The 17851-nt window shown below is 39.2% G+C and overlaps 1 long non-coding RNA gene across 1 annotated transcript; it reads right to left on the bottom strand.

Annotated features, from left to right (window-relative positions):
- Positions 1–1693: 1693 nt before the first annotated feature.
- LOC103103028 (uncharacterized) lies at positions 1694–13512 on the bottom strand. Its single transcript, XR_008913759.1, has 2 exons — positions 10981–13512; positions 1694–4627 (listed from the first exon to the last, which is right to left on the bottom strand). It is a non-coding gene; the product is annotated as an uncharacterized LOC103103028 (long non-coding RNA).
- Positions 13513–17851: the final 4339 nt, after the last annotated feature.

The following is a 17851-nucleotide window of genomic DNA, read 5'->3' as shown; positions in this document are numbered from 1 at the left end:
AGGCAAAAACAGTCCCTACCTTCAAGAAGTTTACATTCTAATAGGAGAGACAACATCTAAATAATTAGATGTTATTGTTGTTTTCCAATTGTATATGACTCTTAATGACCCCATTTAGGGTTTTCTTGGCAGAGAAACCAGAATGGTTTGCCATTTCCTTCTCCAGCTCATTTTCCAGATGAGGAAACTGAAGCAAATAGGGTGAAACTATTTGCTTTGGGTCACATAGCTAGTATGTCTGAGCCTAGATTTGAATTCAAGTCTTCTTGGCTCTAGGCCCAGAGTTCTATGCACTGTGCCAACTCCCTTGTCCCCTAACTACTGAGACAGAAAGTAATCTCAGGACAAGATGTAGAGACAGAAGATGGAGTGTCAAGTATGATCTGAGAACAATTCCAGTGCATCATTGCTTATCCCACACTGTTGGTACTTTGCCCATTGTCCAAGTCCAGTTTCCAAATATATAACACCACCTGATTTTTTTCATTCCCAGGACAGAAATACTTAGAGGTTAAATAGGGTGAGTCCCCTAGGATTTTGTTGTTGCTATTTTTTTCTGTTTACAAATCTCTTTCTCTACAGCATTTGTCCCCAAAATCAACCAACTTTTCCTCTATTATATACTTGGCAAAATTATTATTTGGAATCACAACAAAGCAAAAATACCTTTTTTTCTTTTTCAATTCAATGAAAATTTAATTAGCACCTCCTTTATGCAAGACAGGGACTAGGGGCTTGCCATAGCCATTGCCCTGGAAGAGCTTACAGAAGATTTGAAATGACAAATCAGGATGATTCAAGATGGATTATGTTAAAAGCAAAGGAGAGATCCAGGTGAGGCACTTTAGGAGAGTTCTGGAGGAAGAGTTAACCTAGAAGAAGGAGATATCTGACCTAAAGAGAAGGATTCCGAAAACTGGAGATGAAGAGGGAGCATATTTGAATCATGGAGAATGATCTGTGAAAATACCTAGAGGTAAAAGGGTGAAAGATGAGAGCAGTGACCAGTTTGAAGTCCAATTTTGTTGAAATCATATCTAGCCAGCAAGCAGGAATATTAGGAACTCATGACATTTCCCTTCGAGCACCACTGGCCATTAATAACACTCACAGATGATGAAAAGACTTATAACATCTCAGAATAAAAGCACAAAATTCATGTTGGAAAGAGCCTCTGGGAGCAGCTAGGTGATTCCGTGGATGAAGAACCTAGAGATGAGAAGTCTTGGGTTCACATCTGACCTTAGACACTGCCTAGCTACGTGACCCTGGGTAAGCTATTTAACCCCCATTGCCCAGCCCTTCGAAGGTAAGAATTTAAAAAAAAGAAAAGGAAGGAAAAGAATGATTTTCAAGATCATCTAGTCCATGAGAACCCTAATCAATGCAGTGACAAATCACATTCCAGATGACCGATGGGGAAAAACGCTATCTACTTCTGAACAAAGAAGTGATAGAACCCAGAAGTAGAATGCATCTTTAAGTATAGCCAATGTATGGATTTGTTTTGCTTGACTATGCTTAATTTGTTACAAGGATTTTGTTTTTATTTTTTCCTTTGAAAAAATAGGATTGGGAGAGAAGAGTCCAGCAATATCCTCCTTCCCCAAAAAGAAAGAGATTCATCAAAACATTTAAAAGAAAATGAACAGAAGAGAACAGAAAGTTTCAGACTAAACACAGAGAAACAGACTGTTTTGAAAGTAAGTTTAATTTATTTATATGCTTGGGTTTTTTTTTTTAACAAATTGTGTGTAATAGAGATTTGCAATTTCATAGACAATTCCCATTTCTGTTCTAATTTGTATATGGATGTGATGATTTGGAGAAGAGAGTATTTGTTAAATGCCAAGAATTTAAAAAGGAAAAAAAAAAGAAATGAGATCAGCCCAACTCCTTCATCTAACAAGAAAGGAAACTGAGTTCCAGGAGGGATAAAGCGATTTTTCCAAAATCAGATTTGTAGTAAGCACCAGAACCAAGATTTGAATCTAGGTCTTCTTATTCTGAATTTAATGCTCTTTTCATTGCACAAGAGCGCTCTGTCATTTGACATTAGGAAACAGCACCAGAAGGAAGAAATGACTTGCCCAATATAATATAAGTCTAGGAAAAAGCAAGAATGAAGATCTGAATCAAGGGCTTCACTTGGAAAATCCAACTTTCTTTCCATAGCACTTTACAACACTCCCTCATTTAATAGATGAGGACATGGAGACCACCCAAGTGAAGTCCAAGATCACAAGGTTAGGAAGTGGCAAAGTCAAGACCAGAATCCTGGACTTCTCACCCTACTCAATTCTCTGTCTGTCTATCTGTCTCTTTCTCTCTCTCACTCTCTCTTTTCCTCTACCTCTTTCAACCTCTCCCTCTTTCTCTCTCTCTCCCATTGTTATTTCAGTATACTAAATGATACCTTAGTTAATAGCCTCCCAAAAGATGACAACCCTACAGAAGGGTCTAACCAGGTAATGTCATGTGAATAAATTACTCTCTAGATATAAATTAATCAATGGGTTTCCACTTTGTGCTTCTGCCAATATTCTTTTCCTCTAACTATTCCCATCAGCCCTAACCTCCACAGACTATTCTCTGCCCATTGCCCCACCCTGATGAGTCAACACCTCTGAAGAAGCTCTGAGTTGCCAAGCTTCAGTGTCCTCAAAGAGTGAAAGTGACTCCCCTGGGAATACCCATTTCATCACCACCCCCTTTCCTAGAGAATCATAGAACATTAGAGTTGGGAGATTGTCCAGTCCCTTCATTTAACAGTGACCCACCTAACACCCCATGGTTTCTCAAGCATGTTACAAACATAAAAAGAAAAATGGCAGGAAGTATTCTCTCCTATTTTAAAAAAGAGAAAACTATTTTGTAGCTTACTAAAGAATTGGGGATGGGGTGGGAAATAGACATCCGTCAATTGGAATAGATGAATACATCTTAGTAGATAAATGTAATGGAATATTACTTTAGCCATGTCATGATGGATATGATAAATAAAAAGAAGCAATGGAAACTTATATGAAGTAATATAGAGTGAAGAAAGTAGAATCAAGAGAATGATATACAAGGTGGCTACAGCAATGTAAATGGAAAGAACAATAACAGAATGATCAAAACTGAATATCACAAAATTATAATGATCAAGCTTGGCTTAGGAGAAGAGAGATGATACCTTCTTGGCAGAGATGACAGCTAAGAATGTAAAACACGGCATGCAATGCAATGTAATGTAATGCAAGGGTTTTTCATGTTGTTGGTTAGTTTTGCTGAATTGTATTTTTTCCATTTTTTAAATTCTTTTATAAAGGATGTTTCTGGGATGGGGAAGAATAAGGGTTAAAATGGAAACTATAACTAATGTAAAAACAAAAGATATCAAAAAAAAGTAAATTTAAAAGAAAACTGAGGCATGGAGGGTAATTTATCCAAATCAGTTTCACAGCTGGAATTTCTGGGAAATTATTCTTTCAGATCTTCAGGGATGAAAGTGGTAAAATCATCTGATTTACGAGCAACCCTCCTCACTCCACCTCTCTCTCTCTCTCTCTCTCTCTCTCTCTCACACACACACACACACACACATACACACACACACACACACACACACACACACACACATTACCAGCATCACCACACTTCTCTAAAGTAATAGTGCCTTGATCGTGGCATCACATCTGGTCTGTTGTTGGAGAGTGGTGACTGGTTATTTATGGAACTCATTTCAGGTTTCTGCTGTTGCCTGACCCATCTGTTTGACCGAGCATCCTCCCTCAGCTATGTTGGGTTCTGACTGATAGGTCTAGGCCAGATGGGGATCTGCCTCAGGCTGGAAGCTGTCACTGTCTTTCTTCATAGTCCATATGGTAAGGGCAGATAATGACCCCAGGTCAATGGGCAAAAAGCCACTAGATGGGACTGGAGGAAGCACCATCAGAAAAAGACACTGGGACACAGATGGGTCACTTAATCTTGATAAGAAACATACCAGAGTTGAAGCAGAGTAAGTGTTTGAGGAATAGAACTTACATGGAAAGGGAAGACTGGAACGAGCTTGGCGCTCCATCAGAAAGGGGTATACCTTAGTGCAATAAGTACTGGACCTAAAGTGGGAAGAGACCCATGTTGGAAACCTTCTTCTGATCTGTATAACCCTAGAAAGCTACTTCACTTTTATGAGCCTCGTCTTCCTCATCTGTCAAATGGAGATGACAATACTTGTACCACTTACCTCACAGGGATCAACAACTTGAATGGGAAATTCTAAAGCAATATATGAATATGCACAATTATTGTTATAGGACTTATAGCTAGAAGGGACTTTAGAGGTCATCTAGTCCAACCTGCTCATTTTACAAATGAGGAAACTGAGGCCAAGAAAGCTAAAAGGACTTGCCCAAAGTTCAAGAAATAATAGCAGAGAGTATTTAAACCCAGGTCCTCTGATGTTAAAATCAAATGTTCTTTCCATTCATGATGTAAATATTCAAGGATGTATATTTATGTGTGGAAGGAGTTGATAGAAGCAGAAGTCAGACAAAGACCTTAATGTATGCAGGAATCTCCGTGTTTCTGTCTTCAGTAGGTACGCAATCATGGTATGTAGGAATTATATGAATGCTTGCTAGAAAAGAATAAAAAGTTATTGAAGAGGATTTGTATGAAATAATGGGATTTATGTTTCAATAAATGTATCAGAACACTGATGTAAACTAGTATTGTCTTTTTCAAAGAAGTTACCTTAGCAGTCTAGATCCTTATTCTAATGAATAAGTAGAAAGTAAGTTCCTTGAGGCCAGGGACCATTTATCATTTTTTATCTTTGAACTCCAACTAGCCCACTGCCTTTTTCACATAGCAGGCACTTAGTAATGTTTGTTGAATTGAAAATTGTCATAGCTTAAAGCCTGTCAGAACAACTCTTTGGGAATTGCCTTTATAGGCAACTCATGAGCCAGACAAGAAATAGTCACACAGTTCAGCAAGTATTCCTCAGCTTTCTTGATTGTTTATCTTATTAACTAGACTTGGCTAATCTCCAAACTTCAAACGATTCTCCCCAAAATCAAATGCATCCTCAAAGGACAAAGATTTGCCACAGAGCTGTGAAAGTTGTTGGCTGCATAGTAATTCTACTTCTCCTATAGTTACACCATTTTGCATGGGATGCTATATATCTATGTGGGAGGTAATTGTGGATGGAACTCAAAAGACTAGAAAAGGAAACTAAAACATGCATTTATCAAGTGTCTACTCTGTACCCTTCCCTGTTTTCCCCAGCCCTCCACCACCAAGAACAGCAATCTACTGGATATGCAAAGACACTGACTCCTACTATAGGAGAGTTTACTCAACTCTAGTATTCACCCTGGTCCAAGGCTATCCTGACTAATTTATTGGAGGATGTGTAAGGGAAAACTTCACCTCAACATTCTATTTATTGCTAGTAGGTTCTAGCCTAAGCTTCATCCCATCTAGCCATACCACCAGGGCTTGGCCAGATCAGGACTCTTGGCAATTACCCTACCAACATTGACATGTTCTCCCCAACACTTTCCCCTCTGACTCAGGGAATAATAACTAAATCAATATTTCCATGGCTATTGGAATGAACAAGTCTGCTGCTTCGTGACTTTACTTAGAAACCCTGTGATCCTTGTTACTCCTGTGATTCTGAATAATAAACTGCCAAGACTACCATTTTTTTCTCTAGTAACCCTTCAGTGTTCCATATCTATCTAATCTCTCCTAGATCTCTAACCAACTCCATCCTCCCCTTCCACTGAACTCTGTAGATTCTTGGTTCTATTTTCCCACACCTTTGCAAGGTGCTTCCCCATTTCTAGAATGCTCCCCTATGCTTCTTAGAACCCCTAGTTCCCTTCAAGGCTCAGTTCAAATGCTACCTTCTTTAAAAAGGCTTTCCTAATTCTCCCAGGTGTGAGAGTCCTCACCCTAATTACTATTTGTAAAAATGCATCCTGTATTTATTTATGATACCTGTAAATATGTTGTACCCCTCTGGTAGAATGAAAACTCCTTGAGGACAAGGACTGTCTTGTTTTTAAAATGTGTATTTCCAGTGCTTAGCATAGTGCTTAATAAGACACTCAAAACATTTATTGGTTGATTGTTGGGCAAAGTGGGGGATAGGAAAGAAAGGTAAGATATTTCCCATACACAGAAGTTCATCATTCAATAGAGACAAGAAGAGATCTTCAGGTATCATCTAATCCATCTCTTGCCTTCAGGCAAAAACCAATCACCCTTAAACCATCCTAGAGAGAAATTATTTTATTCTTCTTTAAAGGACTCCAGAGAAGCTGATTCCATAACACAGATCAGGAATTCATGTCAATGTTTTAAACAGCACTCTATGCCTTTGCTTACAGTTTCTCCTTCCCAGAAATACCTCCTTCCACCTTTTCACCTTTTGAGTTCCTATGTATCCTTTAAAATCCAACTCAAATGCTACTTAATCTTTTCTGATCCTCAGCCCCACTCCTTCAAAACTGACCTGCCCCTTCAAACCAAACATAGCACTTTATTTTGTAGTTTGCTGATGCATTTATCCTGCAATATTTGACTCTTTCAAAAATATCATCAGTAGATGTGTTACAGATATTTGTGTTTGTCTTATCTCTTACCAGACTATAAGCTCCATAAAGGGAAGGAACTGTCTTATCTAAGCTCTGTATCTCCCCCAACTATTAACAGACCACTCTTCAAAGGAACTTAATAAATATTTGTGAAATGAACAATTTATTATGAATGAATTCTTTCTTATGACTAACCTAAATGTCTCATGCGATCTGTCTACTTTCTCTTATTCAGAATTCAGTGGAGAAAGCTGGTTTTCCTACCATATTTAGGAGTCATATATATTCTTGAAGATCTTTCCGAAGATGAATATTCTCAGCTCCTACAGTCTTTCCTCATAAATCCTATTTTCCAAATCTTCAAGTTTTTTTGTATCCGACTCTTTAACCATTCCATCTTTTTTTTTTTAAACTCTTTCTTCTGTCTTGGAATCACTACTGTGTATTGGTTTCAGGACAAAAGAATAAGTAAGGGCTAGGCAATGGGAGTTGTGACTTGCCCAGGGTCACACAGCCAGGAAATGTCTGAAGCCAGATTTAAACCCAGGCCCTCACAGCTCTAGATCTGATCCTCAAACTATTGAGCCACCTCACTGCCTCCCATTCTATATTCATCTGTAATTGTGGAACTCTGATCTAGAGAGCTCAAGCCTTTCTAGATTTCACAGCTTTTAGCCCTATTATAAGTTCTCACCTTTTCCTTGTTATCAGTTATAAGAGTAAAGAATTCCTAACTTCTTCAGAAAGGATCTTTACATTTAGGCACTAAAGGAATCCAGGGGGCAGTTTCAAAAGGAATAAGGTCAGCCATTTAGAACCAGTAAACTCTCTTTTAGAATGTCTTCAGGTTAGCTGAGTGCTCTGGGTATCAGGTGAAAGATAGGAAAGTAGGTAGATTCCTTGATTTGAAAGCATCAGCAAAACTCCTCACCTTTGATGCTGAATAAGTGCAGATGTCCAATGGTATACTCCAAAAGCTGCCCTGGCTACAACGCAATAGATCTGGGCCAAGGCACACATATAGAAATGAGCCAATAAAAAGCCATTCTGAGGTCTCTAACCCCCAACCAGAACATTCACAACCCTGAGCTCCAAAGCACAAGATACTCTAGAATAAATGAGTCTGAGGGTAGGGAGCCTAGGTATAACACCATACAGAAAGTTACCGCCCCAAGCATAAGAAGAAGAGCCATGAAATATGCCACCTTTTTCCTACAGCCAGCTGGTGGTTTTCCAGTCAAATTCTGCCATCTTGTGGTATGAATGTACATGGGAAAAGGAAACAAGCATAAAGGATAACCTTCATCTTTGCCTTCTATCCAAAAGCTTCCGAATCTCGTAGCATCTTAATTCAGGAAAAACCATTTGAGGGGAAGCTTCCACTCCAGCACTCCCTCCCACCTACAAATATACCTCCCCTCATACCTGCTATACTCTGAGGTCCAGACCCAACAGGTTACGTGGCTGATTTCTTTCCCAGAGGTCTAATGGTTCCAATCACAGGGATGAGACAAATTTATCAGATGTCCAGGACCGCACCCTTATCTGATCCTAGCTGAAAATCTAAAACACATTAAAAAAAGGGACTATAGCCTAATGGAAAGTAGACAGCCAGAGGCTTTAGTCTTCCTTGACCAATGATTTCCCATGTGTTTGAAAATAATTTTTTTCATCTAGCTCAATCAAACTCTTTCCAGAGAAAGCAATATCAGGCTCATTAGCTACCTTCCTCTAAGAGGCGAGCCTGCCCCGAGGTCCCAACCAGTAGCCCCCGTGGCCTCTAGGAAAATACTTCCACTCTAAAAAATGACCTTGAGTACAGTTCTGTCACCTCCGCTCTCACAGCTCCTAATGCCTTCTGAGTCCTCAGCTCTTCCAGGTTACCAGTCATGAGGACAAAGAATCCCTAAACTCTTCAGGAAGGGGGCTTTGCATCAGGGCTCCCCTGGAACCCACCAGTCAGTCTCAAGAAGAACAGGACCAGGTCAGCTATTCACAACCATCTCCAACGGTTTGGCCCGATTAGCTTTCAACTTAGTTCCAGCTCCACATCATTCTAGGGCAGGAAATCGAGAGCCACCATCAAGCACAGGATTACTCTGGCATTCAAAGCAGAATGGAATTGCTGACCCATTCTATTACCCCAGCAGGGGGAGAAAGGAGCACAGCCGAAAAGGTCAGCAAAGCAATTATTAAGAACTCACAGATCACTAAGCTGCATACCCACAGCAAGAGAAAGCCTTGTTTGCCTGAAACCACAGGGCATGGCCTTAAGCACCCCCATAACTTTAGTGTTATATTTTCTAACAGCCCATCAAGCCTGGATTATAGCTGGTCACTTTAGGTGATCGTTCACCTCTCACCTTTCTCAGAATTTCAGTGCTTGGGAGCACTTGAAATAAAGGAGGAAAGGCGTGTGTCTTTGTACCAACAGGAAAGGCACCGAAATAGAAGTTGCTGGGATTTAATCTTGGGAACAGCAAGACCATTTACAATAATTGGGGGGGGGGGGCAACCAGAGCAGAAGACAGGTCTTGGGGATCATTTCTCACACACTCCCAGCAAGAAAACAGGATTCTTTCATGAAACGCCAGCAAGAAAACCATGAGGGTAACCTAGCCCCAAGATCTCCCAAAGGACTAGAATTTTCAACAAAGAGAACACAGCTTTGTCAAAAGGGATCTGGGATTACAAGCATACTATTGATTTTTGAAAAATCTCATCGCCTCAGGTTCTGCCTGTGCCAAGCTTCCACAACTCTATGCCTGCTACAGGCCCAAGAGAGAAAAGACTGTGAAACACAAACACCAGCTAAGCAGGAAACCAACAGACTAAGTGGTGGGAAGTTTATTCTCAACAAAGAAATGATACTTCCTAATCCCATCCAACACACACCTTTACCTTCCCTCCCTCCAGCACTTGTTTTTCCACTTTAAAATCTTATTCCTTTATCTTCTCTCCAACCTTCTAAACTGCCTCCCAGATGATGCCCTGGGGCTCCTAAGACAAATTTAAAAGAGAAAAATTTATACAGATAGATCTGCATATGTGTATATATTTACTACTAACCCAGCAACTCCAAACCACTCCGGCTTTGGAAAATAGAACAAACACTACAGCGGAATTTCAAGGTGATTAGAGAGAGTTGCAATATGAACCCTACAGCTCAAAGGCCCCCAGGAGAGTTGGGAATATACACCTTTAGTATTCTCCAGGCTGTCCCCAAACTGTAGTCATCCTCCTGCCCTTCTTCTTCCCCATGATGTATGAAGACTATTTCTTTTCTCATCGTGTAGAGCAAGATGCAGTAAAAGCAGAACCAGTGGGAGCTTCCTACCTGAGGGGATAGGCAGTGTAATAAAATGACCCTTCCCTAAATGGTAGTGGAAACTGTATACCATTATGACTACATATTTACAGAATTTGAGAAATTGCAGTGTCATGGATACTCTAAACTTGGAGTCAGGTAGACCTGGATTTAAATCCTGCCCCAGAAACTTACTAGCTATATGACCCTGAGTAAGTAATTTAACTTCTTTGTTCCTCAGTTTCTTCATCTGTAAAATGAGGATAATAATAATAGTACCCACTTCATAGGGCAGCTGTGAGGTTCAAACTGACATAACATTACAAATCTAAAGTGCTAGCCATCATTAATATATCAATAACAATAAAACAAGCTAGCTGTCATTACCCACATTAGTACTACTATTACTATTAAATTATATAATTCATAGGAAGGGCTTTCAATGTCTGTTTTCCTGAAGGCTAGAGTCAACATTAAGTCACTAATCCCTAAGAACACAGGTAAGGGGCAGTAAGGTGGCTCAATGAAAAAGAACCAGGCCTGGAGTCAAGAGAACCTAGATTTAAATCTGGCTTCAAATATTTCCTAGCTCGGTGACCCTGGGCACATCACTTAACCTCTTTTACCTAGCCTTTGCCAATCTGTCTTAAGAGTTGTTACTAAGACAGAAAATAGTTATTTTTTTAAAAACCCACAGTTTTTAAATAAGTAAAATCATCAATCATGATGGACAGTTATGAAGTATTACTTGGACCTAAGGGATCTCAGTCTTTTTTTTCTAGCTTTGCAAAGAGATTAAATACTAATATTATCTGAAAAAAGCTTTGAATGCCAGAGTTTGATGGAAAGTCCAAAAGAGAAAGAATTTTTAAACCAGAAGAGAAAGGGGGTTGTTAGGGGTTTGATAGTAAGTGCAGATATTCTCACATGGTAAGGCCAGGCTCAAATGATATTGTGAAGATAGAATTAACTCTCCCTTTATCTATTTTTAGTTAATCAAATCAAGAACTTACAGTACCCCTACTTAGTAGCTAGCTAACCATTAAATAAGAGAATTCACATGTCACTTACTAGAGAAAACTCTCACCTCCAAAGAGCACTGCCCAGCCCTGGGCTGTGCTAGGCAAATTGAAAGACTGCAACTGTTTTCTGTGAAGAAGGGGAGAGACAAGAAATGAGATGGAAAAAAGGGATATAAAGAAGAGACTAACATGGTCTGACTAGCTTCACAATCCCCCCTATGATTCTATTGGGAGATGAACATGTTGAAATCTCCCAGATTTACATGCCTAGTCTCCCCAATAAATCATTTCACTTAACTAGTTTATACCTCTAAAGATCTTCTAACTAAAGGTACATACAATATTGCACTATCAAAGAGGAAATTACAATAGATGGAGACAAGAGGGAAATAAAAGAGAGAGGAAGAACAATGATTGCTAAGTGCATTGACAAAAAGTCAATTAGGGGGCAATTCCCTTTAGCATAAGAGTTTATATCCAAAATATGTGTTTAACCCCCTTCAGTTCGGTTGACTACATCCCAAAGTTCATTCTGGATCTTCTGATGCAGTGTGTAGTTTCTGCAAGCTTCTTTATGGCACTTTCTCCAAACAGTTCACTTTCTTGATTTAAGAAATTAAAGAGCTTCTTCTCCTGAAATATCTCTCAAAAAAATTTTAAATCCTGTATTTTACAAAAATTATACACTAGTGAGAGCAGAAGTAGAAGAGGTCATGGAATGCCAACCTGAATAATAAGCTAGTGAAATGGTGAAGACAGGGTCAGATGGCACTAGAGGCTACTTGGCCCTAGAGATTGATAAAGGATCCTTAAAGCAAAGAATTCTGTGCTTCATCACCTTCCCAATTTTTTACTCTGTAATTTGTTTTATTTAGCCTTTGCTCCCTTATACTTTGATACCCAAAGACCTATGATTTCATGAATGTGTGTCTAAAGATTCAGGCTATAAATTCTCTCTTACTTAGTAGATAGTCTTTGAGAGAGGCTATAAGATCAAAGATAACCATCTTGGTCCCAAACTAATGATAAATCTCTTCAAATCTAGAATCATAAGTCATAGATATAGAACTAGAAGTGTTCCCAGAGACCATGTAATCCAATCCCCTCATTTTACAGATATGGAAACTAAGGCTGGAAGACCTCAAGTGACTTGACCAGGATCATACAAGTAGTAGAACTAAGTAAGTAAGTAAGTAGTAGAGCTAAGAATTCAATCTAAGTACTGTTAACCCAAATCCAGCATTGTTTTTACCACATCATTGTTGCCTCCTCTAGTCAGGCTGGTCCTCAGATGTCAGATATACATCAGTGAGATAACACTGGAAGCCTTTCCAGCTTGGTAGAACCTTCCAGAGTTTATGCCTTCCCCAAATAGCTCTCAAAGTCCTTGTCATCTTCAGGACATAAATGAAACACTAAAATTTGCTTAATGAAACATTTTGTGTCCTTATTATTAATCATCATTTTTAAAAAATACAGCAAAGGCCTCAAAGGGGGTCCACCAGACTAGGATATCAGGGGAAATGGATTATCTTAAAGACCAGACAAGCGCTGGGTCCAGAGGTAGAGAAGCCACTCCTTTAACATTCTGAGGTGTGGAACTATTAGAAAATAATGAAAACCTCAGGTACAGGGAGTGGGATTTGGGGTTAAACTGCCAATGGTGGACCCCTTTCTAACTGAAGTATTTCTTTACAAGTAGTACCAGGCTAGTTGTTACTGACACTGAAAGCAACCTGACTAATTTCCAGTCAAAGGTAGCTGAGGTTCAGAGAGAGTAACTTGCATCACTTTTCAGAGTCAGTCTCTGGACCTAGTTCTTAGTAATCATTAGCTATTGTACTTCCCCAACTATCACTACTTATGAAAGGACTTTAGAAAAAATAAAGAAATCCATTGAGAACCTGCCACAGGTGATTTTCTATCCTGGCTGGAGACTCCAAGGAGAAAGATAAATATATATAGTTTCTATGTAAATATCTATTCCTACTTCCTACCTTTCTTCCCTAGGTTCAGTATGGGACTATATGCAATCCCATTTATGGTTTAGTGAATAGAGTGCTATATATATTCAGTCAGGAAGACCTGGATTTGAATTCTGCCTCAGACATTTACTAGGTACATGACCTGGTCAAATCACTGAACCTCTAAAAATTTCAGTTCCCTCATGTGCAACACTTTCTATGTTTTCAGGTACTATGGAATTGTCAACCATTCTTACTTAAAATAGGAACATCCTTGTTCCCTTTACTGATTTCTCTTATTGACACCCAAAGGTGATACCTCTATGTAGAGAAGAAACAGGGAATAAGTTATAAGTGAGGATCTTCCCCCCTTAATAAGAGAGGGAGAATCGAGGGCTGTGGGTTATAATTTATGTCACTTCTTGCATGTAGACCATAGGAAATAATAATAAAATATTAACAGGATGGGGACTAGGCCTGATACTTTATTGGTCTAGGGAACTCCCAACTAAGGAAACTCTCTCTACCAATGCAGATTTTTTCCTTCTCTGTGTCTTGCATTTTTAGAGAATTGACTAGAACACTAAAAGGCTAAGTGATTTATCCAGGGTCACACAGACAGAATATCAGAGGCAGAAACTGAACCTAAATGTTTTTGTCTTCAAGGCCAGTTGTCTATTCTTTGCACTAAGTTGTCTGTCTGTCTGTCTCTCTCTCTCTTATATGCTTTTGCATATAAGTGCAAAGTCAAGATCACGTAACTAATTATAGCTATATGCAAAAGCATATAAGAGAGAGAGAGACAGACAGACAGACAACTTAGTGCAAAGAATCTTTCTGGATATGTTTCCTCATCTGTAAAACAAGGGCAGCTGAAATTAAACTAAGGTTCTTTCCAACTGTAAATCTAGGATTAGATGACCCTAAGTTATTTGAGTATTTAGATGGCAGTATGATATCAGAAGGCAGAACTAGAGACGAGAGCAAATTCCAGAGAAGAATAAATATATAAAGAAAACTTTCTTACATTTAAAACTGTCCAAATGAGTAATCACAGCAGAGTCCTCCAATACTGGAGATCTTAGGGAGAAGGTGTGATGACTTCTCACAAATATCTTGTTCAAGTGTTCTTTGGGCTATATGGCCTCTAAGGTCCTTTCCAATTTTGAGATTCTGAAACTTTCAATTAGATGAAGTTTCATGGCATTTGCTCCTTGAGGGAACTGTTTTCATTTTTGTCTTTGTATTCCCAGCATACACTTAATGCCTATTAAATGAATTAAACTGAAAGGAAGAATTATAAGAAAATAAGATGGATAAGAACAGAGTTTGGGGGGATATAGAGGGATAACAAAAAAGATAAACCAGAGAAGAAGACCAAGGGAAAACAAGGCAGATGAAAGAACTAGGGAGAGAATACAAGGAAGGAGTTGGCATCAAGGACAGAATGATCAGTGTCAGATGTGGCGGAAGAGTCAAGGAGAATGAAATCTGAGAAAAGGCCATTTGGACTTTCCATAAAGAGAGAGGTCATACTGATCTTGGGAGAGTAATTTTAGTAAAGCAGTGCTGACAAGCCAACTTCAGGGAATTGAGGAGTTTCTACATGGCAAAGAAATGGAGACAAAGTCATTTCTTGAAGCTTAGCTATGAAGGTGAGAAATAAAGCATAGTAGTTTGAGGGGATTCACGACGTCATGAGGAAGTTTTCAGCCTATTTGTGGAGAAGAGAAGAAAAAGGAAAAAAGAATTATTAATAGCAAAAGCTCCCAGAGAGAATGGGAAATAGGATTAAGAGAACAATTAGAGGGGATTACCCTTGACAACTAAGGATAACTTGTCCCTTGAAATCAAAGGAAGAAGATGGGTGAAAATATGAGGCTTTGAGATATATAGTAGAGAAGATGAAGCATCCTTAGTTTCAGGAATATAAGGCCATATGCTAAGAGAGGAAGGCTTGAAGGTAAAATTGGGGACTTGACAAGTTTTGGAATGACTACTATGAAAAATGTGATAACATCTATCAGAGCTGAATTAAAAGATTACCTTACAGTGGTGAGAGCCTGAATTTGTAGTAGATTCAGTCAGTCGTTTTTAGAACTTACTCAAGCAGTGCTCAGCAGCTCAGAAATGAGAACCCAATTAGTAAATGTTAGAGGTAACAGAAGGCTGAAGATTAGCAAGGCAGGAACAACAGTGACAAAGCAAGGCTGTCAAGGGGGAAAATAGTGAATTGATGGAACAACTGACTGTAGCATCAAGACTGAAGAGAAGAAAGTCAAAAAAAGGGATAATGGGCAGGGAGAAGGAAAATCTGGGGAATTATGTATCTGAAGAGGTGGAGGCTTAGAGAGAAATATAACCACATAAGCAGTAACAGCATTTAACAGAATCTTTTTACACATTGGTGAGGTTTTAAGGCATGGTAATCTCTCATGCATGGCTGAGATAAAATAGACAAGAAAGCTATGGAAGGTGAAGCCAATGTAAAAATATTGAATTCATCAAAGGCTCGAAAGACTGTAAACTAAGCATGAAGTCACTGAGTAAGGTGGTGCTGCTGGTCAATGATTGGTAATGGAAAGGACTCAGACAGGGTGATAATGATACTTGTAGTTGTGTTATAATATATTCACCACTGTCATGGAGGATGTCAAATGTAAAGTCCATTGAGGTTCTTCAGCTCCTACTATGCTGATTACGCCAAGCCTTGAGATATTACAAAGTCATTTCACTGAGATCCATGATTGTTCAAGCTACTAGCAATTAAAATTTAAAAAAGCTTATGTAAGAAAAACTAAATGGATTTTTAAAAGTCTATTGTTCACTTACTTTTGGAATGCCAGTTGAGTAGCACTGATGCAACTAATTGACACTAACATATGTATATCTGTGACAAGAAGTGCATAGGGACAAGTAGATTGGACCTTGGAATGACTAGAAGAAAGGAAGCTGAGTTTTGTTTAGGGAAATTGCAGAAGCCTGGTGGAATGAAGCACACTTAATTACAGGTACCAGATAGCTAAAGCTAACAGATCATTTCATCCCTAGAGTTCTAAGATTCTGTAGGCTAAGCTGATTGGATGTCCACACTGAGTCTGGTATTAATATGGTGAATCTCCAGGAGCAGGGGGATTCAAGGTTGCCAAAGGAGAAGCAAACAATTTCAGGAAAGCAAGTCCAAGGTTCTGTGCCAATCAGCAGTGGGACTGAACCTATGAGTGGTCCCTGAACTTTCAGCCTGGGCAAGATAAGGAGACACTGTTTTAGAGGAAATTGTTTAAAAATTGCCACATTTTTAATAATCCCAAACTGATGCTCAACACAAAACACAAATATTCTCCTAGTAATGTTATCTTGGAATGCCACATTAGCTAAAGAATTAAAGCCACAGTGACCCAAAGTTAAGTAGAAAGACACCCTGTGGATACAAATATGCTTCAGCATGTTTTTTTTAAAAACTCTTTATCTTCTGTCTTAGTATAAATTCCAAGACAGAAAAATGGCAAGGACTAGGCAATTGGGGTAAAGTGACTTGCTCAGGGTCATTGCGAGAGCCGGCCTGTGGTCTCTCAGAGCCAAGGGTTGCTTCTGGCTAGGTGTGGCAATTCAGGCGAAAGATGAGTGGGAGACAGGTGAGTGTTCAGACATGGTGCTCAGGTGTCACAAAGCTGTTCTGCCAGGTACAGGTTTCATGTTTATTATATAGCTCAGTAGTTACATGCTTTTCTGGCACATAGTCATTTTTCAATATACACGCTTTCTTGCAGGTAATTGGATGTGTCACACATTAACTTTTAACAAATTGTTTAATTAACATTCTATGATTATCTTGCATACTATGTTGCTACAAGAAAAACTTGCCAGAGATAAATGACCCAGGAATGGTAACCAGGGGGTCAGTTCCCACTGACCGGTAGGATGACCAGCTAGGAGAATCATTGTGCTTTCAATCAGCTTTCATAATCAATCAGAATTACTTAGGAGATGAGTAACAAAAACATTTGCTGCTGGGTGCCGGGTAAAGGGTGAATTTGAGACAGATTAGAATTAAGAATTTCCTCAATTTCCAACTTTCATTTCTCTGTTTCACTCTGGCACTTAGTGATATTGCTCTGGCTATTGTAAACATAACAAATCAGTGAAGTGTGTCCTATTGGCCTGGGCTTGAGAGGTGATTGATGTTCTTGGCATGCCTGGCTTGGAATGGGTGTGGAGAATCTAAGTGTGATTCTGTTAAGGGTGAGAAAGGAAGGGGGTAGTGGGTGCATGAAATTCTTTAGGTTTTAATTCTGTGAATATGATCTTTGGGGTAGTATTCTGGGGGGATTAAAGTGAGACATGTGTATTAACCCTGCAAGCATATTGCTCTTATCTATTTTTCCTGGGGATAAGTAAGAGCAATTACAACAATAAGGGGATGTTAGTGAGAGAAGTCACAAGGCGGGCTGAGTGGGTGTCTCCATGCTTCCTAGGAGCCATTTTGTGACTTGTTTTCCACGAGTGACCATGTCAAAACATCATAGCTTAATGGCCCCCGGGCAGGGTCACACAGCTAGGAAGTGTCTGAGGTCAAATTTGAACCCAGGATCTTCTGATTCTAGACCTGGTACTCATATCTACTATGCTACCTAGGTGCCCCCACTCTGGTATATTTTCAATGGAATTCAGCGTGCAAGAGGCAAAAGATACATTATTCAGGAAACATTTAAAAAAAAATAAAAAAGGCTAGTCATCATGATGATGAGTAAAGAATGAGACAGTGTCCATCCACCATCTCCACAAAATCTAAGAAGGCCCAAAGGAAGGCTATTAGTATATTGCCTATATCTATGAAGGAATAATTATTTTCTATGAAGGAATATGGAAGAGAATTGCACAGAATAAGACATGGATGGTTTACAATCCATAGTCAGGAGGTCATACCCTCATCAATGAGATAATGGATCTATTAAG

Source organism: Monodelphis domestica, chromosome 1 (assembly GCF_027887165.1).
Source record: "Monodelphis domestica isolate mMonDom1 chromosome 1, mMonDom1.pri, whole genome shotgun sequence".
NCBI classification, from domain to species: Eukaryota; Metazoa; Chordata; class Mammalia; order Didelphimorphia; family Didelphidae; genus Monodelphis; species Monodelphis domestica.
The sequence above is the reverse complement of the archived record's forward strand: the minus strand, read 5'-3'. Positions and strand labels throughout refer to the sequence as shown.